This window comes from Schistocerca serialis, unplaced genomic scaffold (assembly GCF_023864345.2).
Source record: "Schistocerca serialis cubense isolate TAMUIC-IGC-003099 unplaced genomic scaffold, iqSchSeri2.2 HiC_scaffold_1417, whole genome shotgun sequence".
NCBI lineage: Eukaryota > Metazoa > Arthropoda > Insecta > Orthoptera > Acrididae > Schistocerca > Schistocerca serialis.
In genome coordinates, this window is record NW_026047644.1 from 6,891,778 (window position 1) to 6,900,461 (window position 8,684).

Consider the following 8,684-nt stretch of genomic DNA (forward strand, 5'->3'; position numbering starts at 1 on the left):
GATGCAATTTCTGTGTTTCATCGTCAATAAGAAGGTCCAAGGGATACAGTAAACATATAGTGAAGCATCGGAATCTAAAACTGGTCTCCCAGGAAATGTTGAAATCATAGTCAGTAGGAAGAGTCAGTCTTCTTGTACTTAAGTCAGCATTGTGCCTTTTGTATTTGATTCTGATGCAATTTCTGTTTTTCATCGTCAATAAGAAGGTCCAAGGGATACAGTAAACATATAGTGAAGCATCGGAATCTAAATCTGGTATCACAGGAAAAGTTCAAACATAGTCAGTAAGAAGAGCCAGTCTTCTTGTACTTGAGTCGGCAATGCGCCTTTTGTATTTAATTCCGATGCAATTTCTGTGTTTCATCGTCAATAGCAAGGTCAGAGGGATACAGTAAACCTGAAGTGAAGCATCGGAATCTATAACTAGTGTCACAGGAATGGTTCAAACATAGACAGTAAGAAGAGCCAGTTTTCTTGTACTTAAGTCGGCATAGTGCCTTTTCTAATTAATTCTGATGGAATTTCTGTGTTTCATCGTCAATAAGAAGGTCAGAGGGATACAGTAAACCTGAAGTGAAGCACCGGAATCTATAACTAGTGTCACAGGAATGGTTCAAAACATAGACAGTAAGAAGAATCAGTTTTCTTGTACTTAAGTTCGCATTGTGCCTTTTCTATTAATTTCGATGCAATTTCTGTGTTTCTTCGTCAATAAGAAGGTCCAAGGGATGCAGTAATTATATAGTGACGCATCTAAATCTAAATCTGGTCTCACAGGAAATGTTGAAATCATAGTCAGTAGGAAGAGTCAGTCTTCTTGTACTTAAGTCAGCATTATGCTTTTTGTATTTAATTCTGATGCAATTTCTGTGTTTCATCGTCAATAAGAAGGTCTAAGGAATTCAGTAAACATATAGTGAAGCATCGGAATCTAAAACTGGTCTTACAGGAAATGTTAAAAACATAGTCAATAAAAGGAGCCAGTCTTCTAGAAATTGAGTCGGCAATGTGCCATTTGTATTCAATTCCGATGCAATTTTTGTGTATCATCGTCAATAGCAAGGTCAGAGGGATACAGTAAACCTGAAGTGAAGCATCGGAATCTATAACTAGCGTCACAGGAATGGCCCAAACATAGACAATAAGAAGAGTCAGTTTTCTTGTACTTAAGTCAACATTGTGCCTGTTCTATTTAATTCCGATGCAATTTCTGTGTTTCGACGTCAATAAGTAGGCCCATGGGATACAGTAAACCTGAAGTGAAGGATCGGAATCTATAACTAGTGTCACAGGAATGGTTCAAAACATAGACAGTAGGAAGAGTCAGTTTTCTTGTCCTTAAGTCGGCATTGTGCCTTTTATATTTAATTCCGAAGCAATATCTGTGTTTCATCGTCAGTACGAAGGTCAGAGGGAGACAGTAAACCTCGGAATCTATAACTAGTGTCACACGAATGGTTCAAAACATAGACAGTAAAAAGAGTCAGTTTTCTTGTACTTAAGTCGGCATTGTGCATTTTGCATTTAATTCCGATGCAATTTCTGTGTTTCATCGTCAATAAGAAAGTCCAAGAGATACAGTAAACATATAGTGAAGCATCGGAATCTAAAACTGGTCTTACAGGAGATGTTCAAAACATAGTCAATAAAAAGAGCCAGTCTTCTAGTACTTGAGTCGGCAATGTGCCTTTTGTATTCAATTCCGATGCAATTTTTGTGTTTCATCGTCAATAGCAAGGTCAGAGGGATACAGTAAACCTGAAGTGAAGCATCGGAATCTATAAAGAGTGTCACAGGAATGGCACAAACATAGACAGTAAGAAGAGCCAGTTTTCTTGTACTTAAGTCGACATTGTGCCTTTTCTATTTATTTCCGATGCAATTTCTGTGTTTCGACGTCAATAAGTAGGCCCATGGGATACAGTAAACCTGAAGTGAAGCATCCGAATCTATAACTAGTGTCACAGGAATGGTTCAAAACATAGACGGTAGGTAGAGTCAGTCTTCTTGTCCTTAAGTCGGCATTGTGCATTTTGTATTTAATTCCGATGCAATATCTGTGTTTCATCGTCAATAAGAAGGACAGAGGGAGACAGTAAACCTGAAGCGAAGCATCGGAACCTATAACTATTGTCACAGGAATGGTTCAAAACATAGACAGTAAGAAGAGTCAGTTTTCTTGTACTTAAGTCGGCATTGTGTCGTTTGTATTTAATTCTGATGCAATTTCTGTGTTTCATCGTCAATAAGAAGGTCAGAGGGCTACAATAATGCTGAAGTGAAGCATCGGAATCTAAAACCGGTCTCACAGCAAATTTCAAAACATAGACAGTTAGAAGAGCAAGTCTTCTTGTACTTGAGTCGGCATTGTGCCTTTTGTATTTAATTCCGATGCAATATCTGTGTTTCATCGTCAATAAGAAGGTCAGAGGGATAAAGTAAACCTGAAGTGAAGCATCGGAATCTATAACTAGTGTCACATGAATGGTCCAAAACATAGAGATAAGAAGAGTCAGCTTTCTTGTACATATGTCGGCACTGTGCCTTTTGTATTTAATTCCGATGCAATAACTGTGTCTCATCGTCAATAAGAAGGTCAGAGGGATACTGTAAACCTGAAGTGGAGCATCGGAATCTATAACTAGTGTCACAGGAATGGTTCAAAACATAGGTAGTAAGAAGAATCATTTTTCTTGTACTTAAGTCGGCATTGTGCATTTTCTATTTTATTCCGGTGCAATTTCTGTGTTTCATCGTCAATAAGAAGGACAGAGGGATACAGTAAACCTTAAGTGAAGCATCGGAATCTATAACTAGTGTCACAGGAATGGTTCAATACATAGACAGTAAGAAGAACCCGTCTTCTTGTACTTGAGTTGGCATTGTGCCATTTGTATTTAATTCCGACGCAATTTCAGTATTTCATCGTCAATACGAAGCTCAGCGGGATACAGTGAACCCGAAGTGAAGCATCGGAATCTATAACTAGTGTCACAGGAATGGTTCAAAACATAGACAGTAGGCAGAGTCAGTTCTCCTGTATTTAGGTCGGCATTGTGCTTTTGTATTTAATTCCGATGAAATTTCTGTGTTTCATCGTCAATAAGAAGGTCAGAGGGATACAGTAAACATGAAGTGAAGCATCGGAATCTATAACTAGTGTCACAGGAATGGTTCAAAACATAGACAGTATGAAGAGCCAGTCATCTTGTACTTGAGTTCGCATTGTGCCTATTCTATTTAATTCCGATGCAAGTTCTGTGTTTCTTCGTCAATAAGAAGGTCCAAGGGATGCAGTAATCATATAGTGACGCATCGGAATCAAAAACTGGTCTCACAGGAAATGTTGAAATCATAGTCAGTAGGAAGAGTCAGTCTTCTTGTACTTAAGTCAGCATTATGCTATTTGTATTTACTTCTGATGCAATTTCTGTGTTTCATCGTCAATAAGAAGGTCCAAGGGATACAGTAAACATATAGTGAAGCATCGGAATCTAAAACTGGTATCACAGGAAATGTTCAAAACATAGTCAGTAAGAAGAGAAAGTCTTCTTGTACTTGAGTCGGCAATGCGCCTTTTGTATTTAATTCCGATGCAATTTCTGTGTTTCATCGTCAATAGCAAGGTCAGAGGGATACAGTAAAACTGAAGTGAAGCATCGGAATCTATAACTAGTGTCACAGGATTTGTTCAAACATAGACAGTAAGCCGAGTAAGTTTTCTTGTACTTAAGTCCGCACTGTGCCTTTTCTATTTAATTCCGATGCAATTTCTGTGTTTCTTCGTCAGTAAGAAGGTCCAAGGGATGCAGTAATCATATAGTGACGCATCGGAATCAAAAACTGGTCTCACAGGAAATGTTGAAATCATAGTCAGTAGGAAGAGTCAGTCTTCTTGTACTTAAGTCAGCATTATGCTATTTGTATTTACTTCTGATGCAATTTCTGTGTTTCATCGTCAATAAGAAGGTCCAAGGGATACAGTAAACATATAGTGAAGCATCGGAATCTAGAACTGGTCTCACAGGAAATGTTCAAAACATAGTCAATAAGAAGTGCCAGTCTTCTAGCACTTGAGTCGGCAATGTGCCTTTTGTATTCAATTCCGATGCAATTTTTGTGTTACATCGTCAATAACAAGGTCAGAGGGATACAGTAAACCTGAAGTGAACATCGGAATCTATAACTAGTGTCACACGAATGGCTGAAACATAGACAGTAAGAAGAGTCAGTTTTCTTGTACTTAATTCGGCATTGTGCCTTTTGTATTTCATTCCGATGCAATTTCTGTGTTTCATCGTAAATAAGAAGGTAATGAGCGATACAGTAAACCTGAAGTGAAGCATCGGAATCGATAACTAGTGTCACAGGAATGTTTCAAAACATTGACAGTAAGAAGAGTCAGATTTCTTGTACTTAAGTCGGCATTGTGCCTTTTGTATTTATTTCGGATGCAATTTCTGTGTTTCATCGTCAACAAGATGGTGAGAGGGATACAGTTAACCTAAAGTGAAGCATCCAAGTCTATAACTAGTGTAACAGGAATGGTTCAACAAAGACAGTAAGAAGGGTCAGATTTCTTGTACTTAAGTCGGCATTGTGCCTTTTGTATTTAATTCGGATGCAATTTCTGTGTTTCGTCGTCAATAAGAAGGTCCAAGGGATACAGTAAACCTGAAGCGAAGCATCGGAATCTATAACTAGTGTCACAGGAATGGTTCAAAACATAGACAGTAAGAAGAGCCAGTCTTCTTGGACTTGAGTCGGTATTGTGCCATTGTATTTAATTCCGATGCAATTTCTGTGTTTCATCGTCAATAAGAAGGTCCAAGGGATACAGTAAACCTGAAGCGAAGCATCGGAATCTATAACTAGTGTCACAGGAATGGTTCAAAACATAGACAGTAAGAAGAGTCAGTCTTCTTGTACTTGAGTCGGCATTGTGCCTTTTGTATTTAATTACGATAAAATTCCTGTGTTGCATCGTCAATAAGAAGGTCAGAGGGATACAGTAAACTTGAAGTGAAGCATCGGAATCTATAACTAGTGTCACAGGAATGGTTCAAAACATAGACAGTACGAAGAGTCAGTTTTCTTGTATTTAATTCGGCATTGTGCCTTCTGTATTTAATTCCGATGCAATTTCTGTGTTTCGTCGTCAATAAGAAGGTCCAAGGGATACAGTAAACCTGAAGCGAAGCTTCGGAATCTATAACTAGTGTCACAGGAATGGTTCAAAAAATAGACAGTAAGAAGAGCCAGTCTTCTTGTACTTGAGTCGGTATTGTGCCTATGTATTTAATTCCGATGCAATTTCTGTGTTTCATCGTCAATAAGAAGGCCCAAGGGATACAGTAAACCTGAAGCGAAGCATCGGAATCTATAACTAGTGTCACAGGAATGGTTCAAAAAATAGACAGTAAGAAGAGCCAGTCTTCTTGTACTTGAGTCGGCATTGTGTCAATGTATTTAATTCCGATGTAATTTCTGTGTTACATCGTCAATAAGAAAGTCAGAGGGATACAGTAAATCTGAAGTGAAGAATCGGAATCTGTAACTAGTGTCACTGGAATGGTTCAAAACATTGACAGTAAGAAGAGTCAGTCTTCTTGTACTTAAGTCGGCATTGTGCCTTTTGTATTTAATTACAATAAAATTAATGTGTTGCATCGTCAATAAGAAGGTCAGAGGGATACAGTAAACTTGAAGTGAAGCATCGGAATCCATGGCAAGTGTCACAGGAATGGTTCAAAACATAGACAGTAAGAAGAGACAATTTTCTTGTATTTAATTCGGCATTGTGCCTTTTGTATTTAATTCCGATGCAATTTCTGTGTTTCATCGTCAATAAGAAGGCACAGAGGCATACAGTAAACCTGAAGTGAAGCATGGGAATCTATAACTAGTGTCACTGGAATGGTTCAAAACATGGACAGCAAGAAAAGTCAGTTTTCTTGTACTTAAATCGGCATTGTGCTTTTTCTATTTAATTCCGATGCAATTTCTGTGTTTCATCGTCAATAAGAAAGTCAGAGGGATACAGCTAACCTAAAGTGGAGCATCGGAATCTATAACTAGTGTCACAGGAATGGTTCAATACATAGACAGTAAGAGGAGCCAGTCTTCTTGTACTTGAGTCGGAATTGTGCCTTTCCTATTTAATTCCGATGCAATTTCGATGTTTCATCGTCAGTAAGAAGGTCAGAGGGATACAGTAAACCTGAAGTGAAGCATCGGAATCTATAACTAGTGACACAGGAATGGTTCAAAACATAGACAGTAGGATGAGTCAGTCTTCTTGTACTTAGGTCGGCATTGTGCCTTTTGTATTTAATTACGATAAAATTCCTGTGTTGCATCGTCAATAAGAAGGTCAGAGGGATACAGTAAACTTGAAGTGAAGCATCGGAATCTATAACTAGTGTCACAGGAATGGTTCAAAACATAGACAGTAAGAAGAGTCAGTTTTCTTGTATTTAATTCGGCATTGTGCTTTTTGTATTTAATTGCGATGCAATTTCTGTGTTTCGTCGTTAATAAGAAGGTCCAAGGGATACAGTAAACCTGAAGCGAAGCATCGGAATCTATAACAAGTGTCACAGGAATGGTTCAAAAAATAGACAGTAAGAAGAGCCAGTCTTCTTGTACTTGAGTCGGCATTGTGCCTTTTGTATTTAATTCGGATGCAATTTCTGTGTTTCGTCGTCAATAAGAAGGTCCAAGGGATACAGTAAACCTGAAGCGAAGCATCGGAATCTATAACTAGTGTCACAGGAATGGTTCAAAAAATAGACAGTAAGAAGAGCCAGTCTTCTTGTACTTGAGTCGGCATTGTGCCTATGTATTTAATTCCGATGTAATTTCTGTGTTACATGGTCAATAAGAAAGTCAGACGGATACAGTAAATCTGAAGTGAAGAATCGGAATCTGTAACTAGTGTCACTGGAATGGTTCAAAACATAGACAGTAAGAAGAGTCAGTCTTCTTGTACTTAAGTCGGCATTGGCCATTTGTATTTAATTCCGATGTACTTTCTGTCTTTCATCGTCAATAAGATGGTCCAAGGGATACAGTAAACCTGAAGTGAAACATCGGAATCTATAACTAGTGTCACAGGAATGGTTCAAAACATAGACAGTAAGAAGAGCCAGTCTTCTTGGACTTAAGTCGGTATTGTGCCTATGTATTTAATTCCGATGCAATTTCTGTGTTTCATCGTCAATAAGAAGGTCCAAGGGATACAGTAAACCTGAAGCGAAGAATCGGAATCTATAACTAGTGTCACAGGAATGGTTCAAAAAATAGACAGTAAAAAGAGCCAGTCTTCTTGTACTTGAGTCGGCATTATGCCTATGTATTTAATTCCGATGTAATTTCTGTGTTACATCGTCAATAAGAAAGTCAGAGGGATACAGTAAATCTGAAGTGAAGAATCGGAATCTGTAACTAGTGTCAATGGAATGGTTCAAAACATAGACAGTAAGAAGAGTCAGTCTTCTTGTACTTGAGTCGGCATTGTGCCTTTTGTATTTAATTACGATAAAATTCCTGTGTTGCATCGTCAATAAGAAGGTCAGAGGGATACAGTAAACTTGAAGTGAAGCATCGGAATCTATAACTAGTGTCACAGGAATGGTTCAAAACATAGACAGTACGAAGAGTCAGTTTTCTTGTATTTAATTCGGCATTGTGCCTTTTGTATTTAATTCCGATGCAATTTCTGTGTTTCGTCGTCAATAAGAAGGTCCAAGGGATACAGTAAACCTGAAGCGAAGCATCGGAATCTATAACTAGTGTCACAGGAATGGTTCAAAAATAGACAGTAAGAAGAGCCAGTCTTCTTGTACTTGAGTCGGTATTGTGCCTATGTATTTAATTCCGATGCAATTTCTGTGTTTCATCGTCAATAAGAAGGTCCAAGGGATACAGTAAACCTGAAGCGAAGCATCGGAATCTATAACTAGTGTCACAGGAATGGTTCAAAAAATAGACAGTAAAAAGAGCCAGTCTTCTTGTACTTGAGTCGGCATTATGCCTATGTATTTAATTCCGATGTAATTTCTGTGTTACATCGTCAATAAGAAAGTCAGAGGGATACAGTAAATCTGAAGTGAAGAATCGGAATCTGTAACTAGTGTCAATGGAATGGTTCAAAACATAGACAGTAAGAAGAGTCAGTCTTCTTGTACTTGAGTCGGCATTGTGCCTTTTGTATTTAATTACGATAAAATTCCTGTGTTGCATCGTCAATAAGAAGGTCAGAGGGATACAGTAAACTTGAAGTGAAGCATCGGAATCTATAACTAGTGTCACAGGAATGGTTCAAAACATAGACAGTACGAAGAGTCAGTTTTCTTGTATTTAATTCGGCATTGTGCCTTTTGTATTTAATTCCGATGCAATTTCTATGTTTCGTCGTCAATAAGAAGGTCAGAGGGATACAGTAAACTTGAAGTGAAGCATCGGAATCCATGGCTAGTGTCACAGGAATGGTTCAAAACATAGACAGTAAGAAGAGTCAATTTTCTTGTATTTAATTCGGCATTGTGCCTTTCCTATTTAATTCCGATGCAATTTCGATGTTTCATCGTCAGTAAGAAGGTCAGAGGGATACAGTAAACCTGAAGTGAAGCATCGGAATCTATAACTAGTGACACAGGAATGGTTCAAAACATAGACAGTAG